The 19,809-nt window shown below is 38.6% G+C and overlaps 1 protein-coding gene across 4 annotated transcripts in view; it reads left to right on the forward strand.

Annotated features, from left to right (window-relative positions):
- Positions 1-19,809, forward strand: part of SHLD2 (shieldin complex subunit 2) — an 83,364-nt gene that overhangs the window by 19,560 nt on the left and 43,995 nt on the right. The window contains exon 1 of one of the 4 annotated variants that reach the window (XM_047073071.1): positions 6,178-6,312. The exons of the other annotated variants lie outside the window; for them this stretch is intronic. The gene's annotated coding sequence lies outside the window, so the exon portion shown is untranslated. Of the gene's footprint in view, positions 1-6,177; positions 6,313-19,809 lie in introns of those variants that run through there. 4 annotated transcript variants of the gene reach the window in all.

A 19,809-nucleotide genomic window follows, 5' to 3' on the forward strand; every position in this document is an offset into this window, starting at 1 on the left:
TTCCATATTTTTATAGGGATTGGTTTTTCATGGAGTTAACCGGGAAGTGCTACCTTAAGCCAGCCTACACTGGTCCAGTCTCTTAAACACCATTGTTTTAGAATAGAACTTTTCCTTTTCCTTTTTTTCTTTTTTAACTTAATTCTCTGTTGATAGTATTCAGTATTATATTTATTTGTTAATTTTAAATGTTATTAAAAGACTATTATTTTAACTTTAAGGCACTTTATATTCTCTTTCACAGTGACCTTCCCAGGAATTTTTAATAGGTCAACATCACCCTATACTACTTTTGAGGTACTAAATCAGTTTATAATCCAAATCACTATGTTACTCTGCTTTCTCTGCTATTATTATTATTTTTTTTTTTTATAAAATTTTCTTTACAAGGTAAGAAACTGATAGCTTTTTAGTGCTCTGGAACATGATGATAACTAACATCTGAATTTGAGCTTTGGCTCTGCCTCTCTGAAAGCTGTGTGACCTTAGAAAACTTATTTCACTTCTCAAAACTTCTGTTTCTTCCTCTGAAAGACAAAGTTAATATCTTGCACGGTGGCTGTGAGAATTAAATAAGATTCATGTCATGTCTGGTACATAGAAAGCTCTCAGTAAATGTTGCTTGCCCTCAATTCTATACTATGATTGAATTGCAAAAACAATTAGAAAAGAAAGGTCAGTTTTAAATTTGAACTGTCTCGATGTTATGCTGACATCAGCTCCATTTCTGATAAAGTGATGTTGTCCTGATACAGGTTGTATGGGAGTTAAAACCAGTTTCCTTCCGGCTTTCCAACTGACATAATAAGCAAAGCCTGACTGGGCAAACATAGGCCTATTTATTAGATCACTTATTATTAATGTTAAACCAGCTCTGGTGCTGACTTATCCTGTTCTTTTTGAAATTTCACTGTTGTCACTTAACATCTGATAGACCTTTAGAAGCTTCATAGAATGCTAAAGGGTTTAATTCATCTTTCAGAACACGTGAAGTGTATTTTCCAAAGTGGTCTTCTCCATCCAGCAGTACGTTCAGAATCATGCATGTAGGACAGAATTGCTTCTATTTTTACATTTGCTACTAGAGGTTTGTTCAGTTTTCCTGGCAGTCAGCTTTGGAGTTGAGGGGGTAGTACTTAACACATCTAACCAAAGCATGAATAATTATTTAAAAATTTTTTTTTACATTCATATATTTTTGAGAAACAGAGTGAAACAAAGCGTGAATGGGGGAGGGGAAGAGAGAGGAGACACAGAATCCGAAGCAGGCTCCTCCAGGCTCCAAGAAAGCTGTCAGCACAGAGCCTGATGTGGGGCTCGAACCCACAAACTGTGAGATCATGACTTGAGCCGAAGTTGGACGCTCAACTGACTGAGCCACCCAGGTGCCCCAGCATGAATAATTATTTAAAACAAAGCCAGTAAAGGAAAAAATATACAGGGATTTTTCAATTTCACAATGACTCACTCCTTAAGTGAAAAGAAAATGGGTTTGGTTTGAGCTGTATGTGGGGGGATCTCTAATATTCTATTCTAAGTGCTTCTTCTAGCCCTGAAATCTAGTAAGCACCGAGTAAATATGTATTGATGAACTGAACTTGATTTCTAATCCTAGTTCTGTGCCTTGTGATGTCTTTAAACTTGGACCTTCTTGAACTTTCTAAGCTTCAGCTTCCTCTTATGTAAAAAATGAAATACCGGTATTTATGTCCCAGGATTGTTGTAACAGTTCAATGGTCATGCCAGCACACATGTGGCATATAGTGGGCACAGAATGCATTGCATGTTTTTCCAGACACCTCACTTTACTCTTTAATAATGTTCTTTTCAATCTCATTTCCTAACCACTTGGAAACCGTGTTCAGGAGAGAATATGAATGTTTGCCAATTAAACTGAAAATATATTCTTTTGTAGTCAACACTCAGAATGTTTTGGCAAAAACAGTTGTATGCCCAACAGACCTTGGTTTCAATTCTGGCTTTACAACTTACTGTTGTGAACTTAGATAAGTTAGTTAACCTGTCTTGTAAAGTATCATGAGGTTGAAATAAGTAATAATGTATATAAAGCAAATGGCTCCATTTGGAGCAAAGGGTGAGACCATGACCTGAGGCAAAGTCGGATGCTTAACTGACTGAGCCACTCAGGCACCCCTGCAGCCATAAGGTTTTTAAAGGGCTGCCAAAATAATCCATGTTTCTCTGATAGGATGTCAATGTCTATTTTTTGTGAAATAGAGTTTCTTGTATTAATTGAGATGTAATTCACATAACGAAAAGTTTCAGTGGTGTTAAGATGTTCACAGTCTTGTGCAGCCACCCCACATCTAGTTCCAGACCTTGTTCATCACCCCCAAAGGAAACTCTGTACCCATGAAGCAGTCGCTCCCCATTTCCCCTTTCTCCCAGCCCGTGGCAGCCAATAATCCGCTTACATATCTATGGATTTGCCTATTCTGAATATTTCATGTAAATGGAGTTGTACCATATACTGCCTGGTGTGTCTGGTTTCTTTCACTTTGCAGGTTTTCAGGTTTTGTCTTTGTTGTGGTACATATCAAATTCTTCATTCCTTTTTAGGGTGGAATAATACTCCATTGTATGGATGGATATACCACATTTTATTTATCCATCCAGTTGGATGTTTGAGTTGCTTCCACTTTTTGGCTATTGTGCATGATGCTACTATGAACATTTGTGAAAGTTTTTGTGTGGACGTAAGTTTTCAGTTTTTCTTGGTATATAGCTAGAATGGAATTACTGGGTCATATGGCAACTTTATGTTTAACTCTTTGAGGAACGACCAGACTTTTTCCAAAGCAGTGACATCATGTTATGAAGTTTTTAATGCTGTCTAAGATACTTGGAAAAATGAGAAAAACGTTTACTAAAATGTTAACCTGAGAATATTATGACAGCCCTTCTGACAAGCCAGATGGATGTGTGAATTTGCCTATAAAATATATTGAAATCATAGAAAGAGTGTCAAATTCTTTATGCCCTCTTAATCTTTATTTCTTAATCCACTTAATTCTCCTAAAAGTTTGGAATATGCTTGCAATTAATGATGTTTACTTTTTTCACATAAGGATAGATCTCTAAAAGTGATACATTAATGGTTCCTGCTCTGCTTTTCCTTAGTGAGTTTCATGTTTTATTACATAGGTTACCAATGCAGAGACATTGCACATTGCTCTTTTTACAGAAAACATTCTTGAAATGAAAGTCAACATAGATTTAATTAATTATGATTAAATTTTCTTGGATGTACAAATATTTTTCAAAAATATCACATATAGACCTCACTTAAAAATCTTTAGTTGTGTTCATGTAGTCGGTGGTCTAGGGATGCTTTTGTCTCCTCAGCTGATGACATGACCTGTGTCTCTGCTTCTGTTGTCAGTAGTCATCATCAAGTAGTCTTCAGCCTCCTACATTTGTTCTAACAAATATTTAGATAGCCTTCATACATTTACATATGATGAAAGCATTACAAAGAAATAAAGTAAGTTGGTTTTATTGGGGGTTTAGAATTTTAGAGCAGAAAGAGTGCTCAAGAGAAATAACATTGATGGAGTAATTTATGATACTAGATTGGAGCTTAAGCAGTTTCCATGCTTTATCTCATTTAAGGTGACAATCTATATGAATTTTGTGTTTGGAAGAAGAAACGTGATGATCAGTCATTCAAAAAAGCTTGAAGTGAGCTCTCTCTCTCTCTCTAGCATAAATTAATCTTTATTCCTGTTTGGGTATATTATAGAGATTGAATTGTTTTTTTTAGAGTAATGAAAAATTAAAGGAGTTCTTTTTAAGGTAAATTTCTCTCAGGTTTTAAACTATGAAAATCAGTATCATTGTGCATATTGGATATGTTTACTAAATTCTATAATTTTAACATAATTTTCAGTTATTTTTGCAATTATTTTGGTGCCTAAAATAATTTGTTATTGTGTTGGGTAACTTTATCTATTTTGCTTCTGAAATATCAAAGAGTAGGTAGTTCCATTTGAGCTACAGAAATACTGGGTTTTAATCAGATCTTTTTGTTTGAATATTGTTTCTTTTAATACGGGGTGGGTTTTTTTTTTTTTTGGTATTTTTGGGGAACATGGTATTAAGTTTGCAGTTGATAAGCTTCTGTACTAACTTGAAGTAGTACAGAAACTGCAAATCAAAAATCTACCTCAAAAAATTAAAAATAGGATGACCATTTGATCCAGTGATTCCGCTTCTGGGGATATATCTGAAAGAAATGAAATCACTATCTTAAAAGAGTCATCTGTACCCCCTTATTCACTGCAGCATTATCTATAATACTGAGGACATGGAAACAACCTAAGTGTCCATCAGTGGCTGAGTGGATAAAGAAAATGTGTCACACACACACGCACACACACACACACACACATTGGAATATTCAGTCATAAAAAAGAAGGAAATGTTGCTGTTTGCAAAAAAAAAAAAAAAAATGGAACGTGAAGGCATTATGCTAAGTGAAAGACAAATACTGTATGATCTCATTTACATGTGGAATCTAAAAAACCAGGGGCGCCTGGGTGGCGCAGTCGGTTAAGCGTCCGACTTCAGCCAGGTCACGATCTCGCGGTCCCTGAGTTCGAGCCTCGTGTCAGGCTCTGGGCTGATGGCTCGGAGCCTGGAGCCTGTTTCCGATTCTGTGTCTCCCTCTCTCTCTGCCCCTCCCCCGTTCATGCTCTGTCTCTGTCTGTCCCAAAAATAAATAAAAACGTTGAAAAAAAAATTTAAAAAACCAAAGGCCCAGACACAGAACCAATCTGTGATTGCCAGAGGTGGGGGATGGGGGAAATGTGTAAAGGTGGTCAAAAGGTACAAATTTCCAGTTATAACATAACTTAGTTCTGGGGATGTAATGTACAACATGGTGACTATAGTTAAAAATACCGTATTGAGGGGCACCTTGGGTGGCTTAGTCTCTTAGGCATCCAACTCTTGATTTCAGCTCAGGTCATGATCTCAGGGTTGTGAGATCTAGCGAGCCTGTGTCTGGCTCTGTGCTCATCATGGAGCCTGCTTAAGATTCTCTCTCCCTCTGTTCCTTCCCAGCTCACATGTGCTCTCTCTCTTAAAAAAAAATACTATATTGCATGTTTGGAAGTTGCTAAGAGAAGAATAGATCTTAAATGTTCTCATCACATTTGTGATGAAACAAAATTGTAACTGTATGGTGATGGGTGTTAACTAGAATTATCATGATCATTTTGCACTATATGTACATAAATTGTTATGCTGTATACCTTAAACTAATACAATATTATATGTCAATTAAATCCCAATAAAACTAGGGAAAAAAACCTTTCCAGATAAAATGTTGATGGCTGCTATTAAAAGGGAAAGAAATCAGGGAAGTTTTGAAGGTCAAGTTTTATATTCGGAAAACCCAATTTAGTGATTTTTATATACTTAGCAATAATATGAGTGATCTCTGACCAAAATATGATTTCTAAGGAGGAATGACTATTATGTCGATGGAGTATCTGCTGACACTGTATTATTCTTGGTGTTCAAACTGGGCTTGTTGCCAGGATAAAGGAAGATGTTCCTTCAGATGGAAATTGTAATGCATTTCTCTATAGGAAAGAGTATGGTTCAAGCTGGACTCTTAATTCTAGGTATTCATTCATTAAGTAAATATTTTAAGCTCCTGAGAGAAGGCGGCTACTTTGCTTTATATGGTTTATGTTTAAAAGGATACAAAGATGAATGAAACCAGATGTGGCATATAATGTCTAATCTCAAATAAGAGCTTTTTTTTTTTTTTTTTTTTTTTTTTTTACTAGCTGTGGGAGCACAAAAGAAGTGGTTTTATTTCTTTTTCTATGGTTTTTAGGTACTTATGGACTTACTATGGTGATTGCTCAGGGTCTCAACTTTATTTCATAATTTTGTTTCTTTGGAAAAATGCTTCTCAAGCTTTTTAACAGCGTATAATTGAACTTGGAGAAGACAATCTGTGCATAAGTTGGAGACTTTGCTTATTTTGAAATAGAAAAATTCTTGCCTCAGGATTACTGAGTTAATGTACAGTTGTACAAAGTTTTCAATTCTAATTGCTGACTTGCTTAGTGAGTGAATGATTGATCATAATCAACGAAAACCTGTAAGATAAAGCATGGTGACCTGGGTAGTTTTTCTGGTACAGTCAATACTTTAGTGTGATAAGTATTTTTTAAAACAATTTCTCTTTCTCTTGGATAGTCAGTTTATCTCCCTCCCTCTTTTTTAGGAGACATCTGTGAAAGGGTTGGAAGCCTTGATGTTTGAGTAGACAAGGTAACTCTTCAAGTAAACTCTTCAGTATTGTGATAGTTGAATTGACTGATTTGATATCAAAAAAGAATTTCGGTTATTTAAAGAAGAGTGAATTATTAACTGTGTTAATAATATTTATATCTAACATCACTGTAAGCACTTCATGTGCATTATCTTGATTTAAGCCTACCAGTGGTCCTGTGAGAGATACTGTTACGCCCACTTTACTGGCTAGGGACATGGAGCCCAGAAACTTACGGATTTCTGTTGTTGATGCTGAGCATTGGACCAGAGCTTTGGTAGCATGGAAGTAATGTTACTTCTTTCTTACTCTTCCCCCACCCCACCCAAACTCATTCATTCTTGTCATTTTTTACTTTATGGGACAATTTTGTCAGACTTCTTTGTTTCCAGAGGTCAGATTTAGTTGTCAAGGTGGATTTTCTATACTCTTTCCCCATCTTCCATATTTTTCTATGTATATATTTTTTCAAGTTTATACAGTTCAGCAAGTTAAATAGTTTGTCAGGGATTGTTCAAACAGGAATTCTCAGTCCCCGCCTTCATTCCCCTTTCTCTGAGGTAGCTATCCTCAACTCTTAGCTGTTTGGGATTTACCTGTGGGTTTTTAAGTAATATCGTTGACATACTGACATTACCTGACTTTTCAGTTGAGGGGATAACTTGTGTATAGGAGTTTCTGGGTCATTATCACCACTAACTCAACTCAAAAATTTCTACCAGTTGCCCAAAGTTCTGTTTTCTCTCACATCATTTATTCTGTTAGCGTCGTCATCTTGAAGAAATGCCTCCCAGGGCAAGGTGCTCTGGTGTGGGGTAGCTTCTGTTTTCTGAGAGCCCAGCTATCATTCCAGGGGTTCTCTTTTCTTTTGTGTTGGATCTTCTATTTCTTCTCTCCTGAGTTGTCTTCTTTCCCGGTTCACTCCCACATTTCACTGAAGAAAGGGAATAGGAACATATTACTCGATACATTGCATGTCTGAAAGGGCCTTAAATTTTCTCTCAACCTTGATTAATAGTTTGGCTGTGTATTATTGTCAGACTGGAATCATTTTCTTTCAGAATTTTGATGATTTTATTCCACTGTCTTCTAGCTTATACTGTGGCTGTTGAAAGTTTGAAATCATTAACTCCTCACCCATTGTAACCTATTTTTCCATCTTGGGAAGCTTGTAGGATTTTCTCTTTGTTTCTACTGCTTTGACATTTCAAAAAGATATGCTTTAGTATAAGTGTACTTTTGTAATCCATTATGCTGTGCATTCTGTGTTTTCAGACGGGATCGGGTGCATTCAGGGTGGTATGGTCATAGACGGCATTCTGTATTTTCAGTTAGCAAACTTACATTAGTTAACTTGGGGACATTTCTTGAATTATTTAATTGACTTTTTTTTCCTCTAGAGCCTCTACTATACAGATATTAAATTATCTTGACTGGACTTCCAATTTCCTTATTTATTTATTTATTTATTTATTTATTTATTTATTTATTTTTATTATCATCTATTTTATTCTCTATTCTTTCTGATAAGTTTCCCTAAGTTTAATTCCCAAGGTCTCTTTTATTTTATTAAAAAAAATTTTTTTTAATGCTTATTTATTTTTGAGACAGAGAGAGACAGAGCATGAACAGGGGAGGGGCAGAGAGAGAGGGAGACACAGAATCTGAAACAGGCTCCAGGTTCTGAGCTGTCAGCACAGAGCCCGACGCGGGGCTCGAACTCACGGACCGTGAGATCATGACCTGAGCCGAAGTCGGATGCTTAACCGACCGAGCCACCCAGGAGCCCCTCCCAAGGTCTCTTTTAAAAAGCATTGTATTTTGGAGGTGCCTGGCTGGCTCAGTTGGAAGAGATTGAAGATACAAGGAAACCTAAATGAACCAAACTCCAGAAAGTAATGAAAGCTTCACACTAGAGAAGAAACCCATCGCTGCTCTGGGATAGAACAGCCCACAGAGGAGGAACCTTCCAGCAGCAGATGAGGGGAGAGGAGAAACCAGCCACACTTTGGCAGGGTGGGCTGGTGCGGGCTGGTGTGGATGGGCTAGTGTGGACGGGCTAGGATCCTGAGGAGCCCCGGCTGCTCTTATACCAAAGGGCAAGTCTGCACCTGGCCCCAGCTCTCACCTACAGGTCTTCCCTGAATGCTCAGGGGTAATGAACCACACCCCTGGACCAAGTAAGTGAAGCTGACAGAGACCCTACCCGAGGCCCACAGAACTCCCCCCTAGTGCACAGCAACCACCCTCAGCAAGCAGGGGGTTGACCTGGAGAGATGAGAGAAACTCCCCAGAAGCACCCCAGGTTTTCAGTTATGGAGGAGGGCTGAAAGCAGGGAAACAGCTGGAGATGACCTCCCCCCAAGAGTCTGGAACTACTCTAATGGAAAACTCGATGCTTCCAGTCCCCAAGGAATGGGGACGGGGCAGGAGAGGTGAGAGAAACTCCTCTAATTCATTCCAGGCTTTCACACAACGTTGGAAGCTGCCCTCCAAAAGGAAGGCTGGGGAGGAAGAACAGGGTTGAGAGAGATCACGTGTGCTGCGGAAAGCAAGGTGTGGGACTGGAAAGTAAAGAAAATTCCCTAACAGATGGGAAAATCTGGCAGTCATGCTTAAAGCAGAGAGTGAGTTCCCAGTCTTTTTCTTTTTTTAAAATGAACTTCAGAGGTGCCTGGGTGGCTCAGTCGGTTAAGCATCTGACTCTTGATCTCGGCTCAGGTCCTGATCTCGTGGTTTGTGGGTTCTAGCCCTGCATCAGGCTCTGTGCTGATGGTGTGGAACCTGCTTGGGATTCTGCCTGTCCTTCTCTCTGCACCTTCCCCACTTGTGCTCTCTGACTCTCTCTCTCTCTCAAAATAAATAAATAAACTTAAAAAAAATTAAAATAAACTTTATTTTTTGGAATAGTTTTAGTTTTATGGAAAAATCACAAAGGTAGTACAGAAAGTTCCCTTATGCCCCACACCGAATTTCCCCTATTATTAACACCTATAGTAGTATGGTATATGTACTATAAGTAATGAACTAATATTGATATGTTATTTTTAACTAATATCTATACTTTATTCATATGTTCTTTGACTTTACCTAATGTCCTCTTTCTGTTCTAAGATCCCATCCAGGGTTCCACGTTACATTTAGTTTTCATGTTTCTTTAGATTCCTCTGGGCTGTGGCAATTTCTCAACTTACCTTGATTTTGATGACCTTGACAGTTTTGAGGAGTATTGTTGAGGCATTTTGTAGAATGTCCCTCTATTAGTATTTGGCTCATATTTTTCTCATAATTAGGATGGGGTTTTAGGTTTTGGGGAGGAAGACCACAGAGATTAATTGTCATTTACTACACATCGTAGTAAGGGTACATGACTTAGTGGCGTTGATGTTGAGCTTGAGCATGTGATGGAGGTAGTGTTTTTCAAGTTTCTCCTTTTCCCTCTCTTTCCATGCTGTACTCTGTGGAAGGAAGTCACTTGTGCAAAGCCCACACTTAAGAAGTGGGTAGTTAGGCTTCCTGTCCTTAAGGGTGGAGTATCTGTGTAAATTATTTGGAGTTCTCCTGTGCGGGAAATTTGTCTCTTTTCCCCTCATTTATTTATTTGTTCAATCATTCTTTTAACAGTATGGACTCATGGATATTTATTTTATACTTGAGGTTATAATCCAATACTACTGTATTTTGTTGGTGAAATTGTTCCACTTCTGGCCATTGGGAGCTGGTTCAATTGGCTCCTATGCCTCTTTGACATACCCCCATCAGTGTGTGTGTGTGTGTGTGTGTGTGTGTGTGTGTGTGTGTATGGCCACTTTTTTTACTTTTTGGCACTGCTGATGCTCCAGGTTTATCTTCTATATTTCGTGCCACGGTCCTAGAGTCAGCCTTTTCTCCAAGGAGCCCTGGTTGCTTTAATTGGGGAATGGAGAAACCAAGATCTAGGTGTTAGATGTGCTTGTTGCTACTGAGATGTTGTGCCTGTAGGCTCTCTCAGCTGACAGAGCCAGGAAGTATACTAATCTGTATATATACAAATGAGTTCATATTGACATATCCAACTCAAATCCATTGCCACATAGATCATTCTAAATTCCTCCCCTTGTTTATCTGTAAATTCTTACTCCAGTAGTGAGAAACCTGGTTCACACCATCTGCCATCTGTTTACTTAAATTGTTCAATCACAGTGTACACATAAAAGCACTCCCACAGTTTTGAAAGCCCATGGCTTAGCCGTGAAGCACAGGCAGATCTCTGAAATCCTACCTGGGCTTGGATCCCAGGCCCTGCTCTAGTGAAAGTACTGATTCCCACCCTCTGAATATTTGAAGCCAGTGGTAGACTGTATCAATCTAATGCTGCATCCAAGCCCAGGCCCAGATTACTTACATATGAGGACATTCTAGTGGCCTGACAGAAGGGTAATGTCTCTTTCTAGAAGTAGAATATTACTTACCTCAATCATTAATGTATTTTTATACAGAATGTCTGTCTTATCATAAAAAATTACAAGACACAAGAAAAGGCAAGAAAATGTGGCCAAATATCAGGAGAGGAAATAGCCAGTAGAAAGAGACCCAAAGATAATCCAGCTGGTGGAATTATCAGATAGGGATTTAAAGATAACTATGAAAAAAAGAATGCTAGAGGATCTAATGGTAAAGGTGGACATTATGCATGAAAAGATGGGGATTTTTAGCAGAGTCTTGGAAACTCTACCAAGGAACCAAACAGAAATTCTAGAAACGAAGGGGCACCTGAGTGGCTCAGTTGGTTAAGCATCCGACTCTTGGTTTTGGTCCAGCTCATGATCTCACGGTTCATGGGTTCAATCCCCACATAAGGCTCTGTGTTGACAGTGAGGAGTCTGCTTGGGATTCTGTGTCTCCTTCTCTCTCTCTCTGCTCCTCCTCTGCTTGCTCTCCATCTCTCTCTCAAAATAAATAAAAAAAATAAATAAACTTAACAAAATTCCAGATATGAAAAATACAATATTAGAAGTGAAGAATGTGTCACATGGGCTTAATATCTTCTTAACATATCAGAAGAAAGGATCAGTGAATGTGAAGACTTGTTGATGGAATATATCCAAATTGATAAACAAGAGAACAGAGAGTTGGGGAGAGGGAGGAAAGAACTCTTCCACCTATGGGATAATGTCAGTCTAATGTGTGTATAACTGGAATCTTAGAAAGAAGAGAGAAGTGGCAGAAGACATATTTGAAGAGACCATGGTCAAGAACTTCTAAAATTGATGAAATACTTTAGTTGACAGAATCAAGAAGTTCAGCAAGCCCTAAGTAGTCTAAATGCAAAACAAAACAAAAGCAAACCCAACAACAACAAAATTCCAGACCTACGCACATCATAATCAAACTACTGAAAACTAAAGAGCAGATTGCACAAGCAGCCGAATAGAAGATACAGTATATACATGGGAATAACAGTATGGGTTATGGCTAACTACTCATCAAAAAAAACTGGAGGCGGGGCACCTGGGTGGCTCAGTTGGTTGAGCATCTGACTTTGGCTCAGGTCATGATCTCACAGTCTGTAGGTTCATGCCCTGTGTGAGACTCTGTGCTGACAGCTCAGAGCCTGGAACCTGCTTTGGATTCTGTGTCTCCCTGTTTCACCGCCCCTCCCCTGCTCATGCTCGCTCGCTCTCTCTCTCTCTCTCTCTCTCAAAAATAAGTAAAAACATAAAAAAAATTAAAAAAAAAAAAGAAAAAACTGGAGGCTTAAAGACAATGGGATGATAGCCATAAATGTGCTGAAGGGGGAAAAAAAAAACCCTGTCAACCTAGAATTCTATGTTGAGCAGAAATAGTCTATAGAAATCAAGGTAACACAAAGATATTTTCACACAGATTAAAAAGTGACAGAATTTGGGTCATCTGGGTGACTCAGTCGGTTAAGCATCTGACTCTTGATTTCAGCTGAGGTCATGATCTCATAGTTTGTGGAATTGAGCCCCGTGTCGGGTTTTGCACTGACAGTGCGGAGCCTGCTTGGGAACCCCTCTCTTTCTCTCTCTCTGTACCTCCCTGGCGTGCATGGCGCCTCCATGGCATACTCTCTATCTCTCTCTCTCAAAATAAATAAACTTAAAACAAAGATGAAAGAATTTATCTCTAGTAGATCTGAACTGCCAAAAAGTGGTAAAAAATGTTCTACGAGGTAAAGATGAAAGAGACCAGATGGAACCTTGGGTATACAGAAAAGAACAAAGAACAGCAGAAATGGTAAATAGTGGCACAAATACATAGAAAAACTTTTTGGTACCTTTTTGGATAATGTATACACATAGGCTATTGGCTATGTATAATATATGCACACAGACTATTGGCTATTTAAAGCAAAAATATTAACATATGTGGGGTTCACAACTTATATAGAAATAGAGTATAATACCATGAGGATGCCACAAGAGGGAAATGGAATTATGCTGTCATAAATTTCATACACTGAATTAGTACACTTTTATTTGTAGGTAGACCATAATAACTTACAGCAGGTGCATATTTTAATCTGGAGAGCAACCACTAAAAAATAACACAGAGAGAGTTATTATAAAAATGGTACATCTTTCTGTGCAGGATCAACTGCTTTGAAAATTGCCCTCCTATTGTAAACTAGAAAACAGGATTAAAATATACGAAACAAGTATTTTTAGACATTGGAAAACAGTCAGTGCAGGATGGCAAGCCTTGAAATAAATGACATGAGCACTATAGGTGCCCCAGCATACTGCCTGTAGGCACTTTCTAGATTGCAGCACAGAGTAAGGAAACCCCAGTGGAACCCAGGAGAGATTAGAGAAGTTAAGACAACTAGAATTTGTGGGGTAAAAAAACTGGAGGAGAGAGTACTACACAGAAATTCATAGAACTAGGAGATCTCTGGAGATCTATAGAAGGGTCCTTTAGAATCTTTTGTTGAATACTCATCTGCATATGCAAAGTATGAAACCACATAATGCTGGAGAAAGCCACACTGGAACTCAGTACACCAAACACTTCCAGGAGCACACAGAGATTGGAATAGTGTGTGTTTCTAGTAGGCATGAAGGGAGGGACTGTTTCATACATGGACACTGGCTGGAAATCTTGGAGTGGGGTTAAATTAGCCATAGACTGCAGCCCTATCTAAACTCACCCTAACAAAGCTCAGAAGCAAGTTAGGAAAGTGTCAAATGAATTGCAAGTAACTCAACCGTGTACCCAAACTAAATCCATCACTCTTTAAAGGAATACAGCCGGGGCGCCTGGGTGGCGCAGTCGGTTAAGCGTCCGACTTCAGCCAGGTCACGATCTCGCGGTCTGTGAGTTCGAGCCCCGCGTCAGGCTCTGGGCTGATGGCTCAGAGCCTGGAGCCTGTTTCCGATTCTGTGTCTCCCTCTCTCTCTGCCCCTCCCCCGTTCATGCTCTGTCTCTCTCTGTCCCCAAAATAAATAAACGTTGAAAAAAAAAATAAAGGAATACAGCCAACACATAAAAGCCAACACCCAACAATTAGAATGTCCAGTGATGGAAGAATAATTTCTACCACTTTTGTGTGTCAAAGGACTTGTATTTGGGGCATATAAAGAACTGCAAAAGCCCAACAGCAAAATGAGCAAAAGAGGAATAGTCCAGTAACAAAATGAGGAAAAGACATGAACAGACTTCCCAAAGGAGGATATACTAATGGCCAATAAACATTTGCAAAGGCTGTCAACATCACTTAGTCAACAGGGAAATAATGCAATGTAAACTCACACTGAGATACCATTTCACACCGTCTAGAATGACTAACAAAAGAAAGACTAAGTATACTAAGCATTGGGGATGATGTGATACAACTGGAACCATACATTGCTGGTGGTTGTGCAAAAGGGTACAGTTACTTTGGAGAACTGTTTGGCAGTTTCTGATGAAATTAAATACATATCTATCTGATGATTTGTCAGTTCTCCTAGATATTTAATGAAGGGAAATGAAAAATATGTCCTTGAAATTATGAATTCAAAACTGTTCATAGCAGCCTTATTCACCATAGCTAAAAAAATTGAAAGCAACTGAAATGTCTGTCTATAGCAAAATGGAGAAAAAAAATTGCGATGTGTTCACAGTAGCCAACAACAGATTGGCCCAGCAACACAGATGAATCTCAAAACCATTGTGTGAAGTGAAAGGAATTAGACATTAATGAACATAGAGTATATGGTTTATATGAAATCCAAGAAAAAACAAAACTATTCTACACTGATAGAGATCAGGAAATAATTACAGACTGGAGAGGGAGGGAAATTGTTTAGAAAAGGACAGGGAAGGGGCATCTGACTGGCTTAGTCAGTAGAGCATCTGACTATTGATCTTCAGGTCATGAGTTTGAGCCCCATGTTGGGTACAGAGATTACTTGGGGAAAAAAAAAAAAAAAGACAGGAGAGAACTTCCTGAGGTCCATGCAAATGTGCCATTTCTTGTTTCAGGTGATGGTTACATGGGTGTAGACACTTGTCAATAGTCACTGAACAGAACCTGTAAGTTCTGTGCCTATTATTGAATGTTTAACTATACTTCACCTTTTAAAAAATAATAAACAAGAGTCTGGGGGAAGAATATTAATGCAAGTGTGCTTGGGTGCTGGGGTATACTTTAAGGATATTAAAGGTAAAAGGGAGAAGGTGTAAGGTTAGGTCAGGTAGGTAGCTCTGTCATCCGAAACTCTTTTTTTCAACCAGCTAAGCAACAGGTTTTAAAATTTTGAATATTTAATTTCTTGGAAGCTTATCATCTCCTTGCCAGGTGGTTAAAGTAAAAAGTGAGAGAGAAGATAGAAGAGGTGGGGGGTAGGGGGAGGAAGGGATGGGAGGCAGGGAGAGAGGATTGGGGCAGATAGGAAGGAAGGAAGGGATAAAAAAAAAAGATGTTTTCTTAAAAGCCATTTATTATTTACTTCATTATTAAGTTACAGTGAACTTTCCCAGTGGAATCCTTTGATAGTGAAGCGTCTTTATACTGAAGTTTTGGTTTTTTCACACCTCTTTAGATAAGTCAGTGCTTTGTGAGGATATTTCATGATTCAATGGCAGGGTCCTAGCTTGGATTCTAGGTGCACAGATGTGTGAAGACAGAAAAGGGACATTGAGAACAGTGGTTAGGAACATAGGCTCCTACTTCCTGCATTCCAGTCTCTGCTCCACTACCTTCAGATTGTGTGACCCGGGGCATGTGTTCAGAGTGAGCCAGAGGGGAAAAAGGGAAACCAATTAGACTATTATTGCCAATTATCCAGACCATGGTGGTTTGAACCAGGGCAGTGGCAGGTGAAGGTGGAGCAAAGTGGCCAAATTCTGAATGAATTTTAAAGGGAGGGCTAAAAGCATTTGATGACCAATTGGAAGTTATGAGAAAAAGAAAGCAATCAGTGAGGATGCCAGGCTCTTTGGCTTGAGGAACTGGAAGGATGAAGTTGCCATTTGCTGAGTGTGACGTTTTATAAAGCAAGGTCATGGCTTAAGTTGCAAAGTTGTTTTTTGTTTTGTTTTGTTTTTTCCCTTGATTTTGTTTTGTTTTTAATATTTTTAGGGAGTGGGTGGAGATGATAGCAAGCACAGGGGTTGGCAGGCAGACCCCTGGGACCCACCTTATGTGTATGAGATTGTGATTTCCTTTCTCAGAGTTTAGTCCTTTTGCTGTGGGGGAGGGGGATGTGAAGTGTGATATTTTAGGGTATATTTAGGATTTCTCATTCGACTGGAATTCCTGAGAAAGCATGAGCCTTGGACAAGTTAACATCTTGCTGTCTGGGATGTTTTGTGGGAAGACTGGATCCAGAAGTTTTAGTACCATTGTCTGCTGCTTCATTACCCAGAACTTGACAGCCATAGGCCCCTTTTTCCCCTTAGTTACCAAACATATTAATTCTTTTCTCTACCTCATTTAATTCTTTGTTGTGAGATTCTCAAATGCATATTATAAGTTTTAGATACTATTCAACCTAATTTCCATTAGTATTTCATTACTTGGGAAGTCATAAAGGAAAACTGAACAGAATGTTTCCTTTCTCCCTTAAATTGTTCCTATTATTAAAATGTTTCTGATAAAATGTATCAGGAAGCACACTCTTCACTGCTAGAGCATTTATTCATGTAGTTGTGTGGTTCTTAACTTGGTGACTGTATAATTTATCTCTAAACCAGTGAAAAGGGAAACTGAACAGGACACCAGGATAGCATGCTTAACCTAGGACTCTTCTGGGCAAAGCCAAATGTCTGGCCACCACATTCTTACGGTAAAAAAGCAGCTAGATTAAGGTTTGCTTCCTGTTTAAATTCTTGGACTTGACCCGGAGAAGGGTGAATGCCTGGAATAGGGAGCGGGAAGGAGAAAGTCCTGCAGTGTTGCCGTAGGACTAAGGACGCTCCCTGCACTGTGTGGACCTTTCGTGGCTATGGGCCCATGACAGACGCCTCACTTGAAGACCAGTGTGTTGCAAATTAAGTCAAGGTTATGCAAGGAGATTTAGGGAATCAGTTGTCTGCTCACAGGTTTGTTTTAGTAGCTGTTAGTTTAGCTACAAGAATGAGTAATAGCTTTAAAAAAAAAAAAAGAAAGGATGAGTAATAGCTTTAAACTTCAACTGCTTTTGTTTTTAGGACAAATACTGTATCTTTTAACCTTTCATAAGTCACCTAAAGTGTGGTACTGTTCTGTCATCTTAAATGGGAAATTCTGGTACTAGCATTTAGTAGCTATTGATGATTGTTTGGAGTAGAGTTCAACATGAATGTACGTAATACATGGGTTATTAGTACTCCATGTCACTTCTTAGCACAATGACATAAGGTAACAAATTGGATTAATTAAATGAGGTTAAAGTGTAGAAAAGCTATTTTTTTTTTTTTTTACTACCACTTGTATCAGTTACTATGGAGAACACATATTTTTCTGACATAGGAGGGGAAATGGTTTTTAACTTCAAGGTAAATGGTGGTACATTGAATACTGTATTTTAAAATATAGGGGTGTCTGGTGGGTCAGTTGGTTAAGTGTCCGACTTTGACTAAGGTCATAATCTCATAGTTCGTGAGTTCAAGCCCTGTGTTGGGCTCTGTGCTGACAGCTCAGAGCCTGAAGCCTGCTTCTAATTCTGTGTCTCCCTCTCTGTCCCTCCCCTGCTCATGTTGTCTCTTTCAAAAACAAATAAACATTAACAAAAAAAATTTTTTTAAATATAAAATTCTTCCATATACAATTTTCTATAGTCTCCTTGTTTTATATATCAGTATACTAAGGAAAAATATGATATTACATGTGTTCATGATTTTTAAAAATTTTATTTATTAAAAAAAATTTTTAATGTTTATTTTTGAGAGGGAGAGAGAGAGGGAGAGGGTCAGAGAGAGAGGGAGACACAGAATCTGAAGCAAGCTCCAGGCTCTGAGCTGTCAGCACAGAGCCTGATGCGGGGCTTGAACTCATCATGAACCATGAGATCATGACCTGGGCCGAAGTCGGCCACTTAACCGACTGAGCCACCCAGGTTCCTCAATTTATTTAAAGTAATCTATACCTGTGCTGAGCAGAGTGGCACAGCAGAAGCGTACTGGGCCCGTGAAGTAATATATACCCAATGTGGGGCTTGAACTCACAACCCTGAGATCAAGAGTTGCATGCTTTTCCACTGAAGAGCTGGGCACCCCCTCTTCATGATATTTTTTTAATGTTTATTTATTTTTGAGAGAGAGAGAGACAGAGCATGAGCAGGGGAGGGGCAGAGAGAGAGGAAGACACAGAATCTGAAGCAGGCTCTAGGCTCTGAGCTGTCAGCACAGAGCCCAATGTAGGTCTTGAATCCACAAACCATGAGATCATGACCTGAGCTGAAGTCAGATGCTTAACCAGCTGAGCCACCCAGGCGCACCCCCCTTTGTGATTTTTAATGGCTGTGTATGGCTGTGGAGTTTGCCTTTGTATGGCTGTGCCATAATTTATTTAACAGACCTCAATGGATGCACATTTTCATCACTTTTTATTTTTTTTTAATTTTTTTAATGTTTGTTTTTGAGAGACAGAGAGAGAGAGAGGGAAAGAGAGAGAGCGAGTGAGCAAACGGGGGCGGGGGACAGAGAGAGAGGGAAACACAGAATCCAAAGCAGGCTCCAGGCTCTGAGCTGTCAGCACAGAGCTCAACGTGGGGCTTGAACCCATGAGCCATGAGATCATGACCTGAGCTGAAGTCAGTTGCTTAACCTACTGAGCCACCCAGACACCCTCTCGCTTTCTCCTTTTTAACATTTTACACAATGTTGCTATGAATATCCTTGTAGCTAAATATGTGAGAGTGTATCTGATGTTTTTCCCTTTGGGTTAAACTCCTAGGAGTGCAATTGTGGGGCCAAAGGGATGCAGAATTTTAAGACTTTTAACATATATTGCCGTATTGTCCTCCAGAAAGGCTTTACTAGTTTAAACCCGTCAGTAGAAGTCATTTCCCTGTACCTTTGTATCCTTTAAATGAATCCCTGCTAGCTTGATAGGTAGTAATGTTTTCTCATTAATTTATACATTTTTCGTTCATGTTATTAGGAGGACAAAAGTTTTCTTTGTTTTTAACCATGTATTTTTTCTGCACTATGTATCTGCTCATCTTCTGATCTAATTTTCTTATTACTTTGTGTGCCTGGCTGCACACATGCTTGCATAGCTCCTCATAAATTAAGGATAGTCATCCAAATATAATTTAAAATTTATTATTTTTTTCTATTTAGATGTATCTAGGGAAATGCAAATGAAACAGCAGTAAACTACCTCACAATACCCTTACTAGTACAATTATTTTTTCAGACGCTAACAAAGTTGTATAAAGCTGGAACCCTCAGCTGTCCTGTGTGGCTTTATAAACTGTTCAGTTCTTTTGCAAATGACACAATAATACATTTTAAGAGCGGTAACAATGGACATGTCTTTGACCCAATAATCCCGCACCTGGGAGATTACCACAAGATAATAATTGAAACGTGATGGTCAGTGCCCCAAATCATTTATTGCAGCAATGACTATAATAGTGACAAGTTAGAAACAAATTAATGAATTGGAGATTAATGGTTAACTAAATTAGATTCATCACTGAATTATTAAGCTAGCATTAAAAATGATTAGGAACATTATAGATTGACATACAACGGTGGCCATATAAAACCGTGGAAACAGAATACGAACTTATTTCAATTTTATAGTTATAACTATATAAAAATATACATGAAAAAACAAAACCTTGGAGGAAATACAATGGCTTGGTTTTTGTTTGTGTTACCAAGTGTGTGTGTATAGAGTGTCCAGGTTTTAAGACTAACATTTACTGAGTGAGTACTGTGTCCATCCCACAATAACACTGTAAGACAGGGATTGATGTTATTCTCATTTGACAGGTAAAGAAACTTGATTCCCATGTGACCTATAAAGAAATTTAACTTTTTGTTATGGATGTTTTCAAATATATATAAAAGTAGCA

Source organism: Lynx rufus, unplaced genomic scaffold, assembly GCF_022079265.1.
Source record: "Lynx rufus isolate CCGP_SWC_20201006 ecotype Redwood Valley unplaced genomic scaffold, mLynRuf1.p SCAF_11, whole genome shotgun sequence".
Lineage (NCBI taxonomy): Eukaryota > Metazoa > Chordata > Mammalia > Carnivora > Felidae > Lynx > Lynx rufus.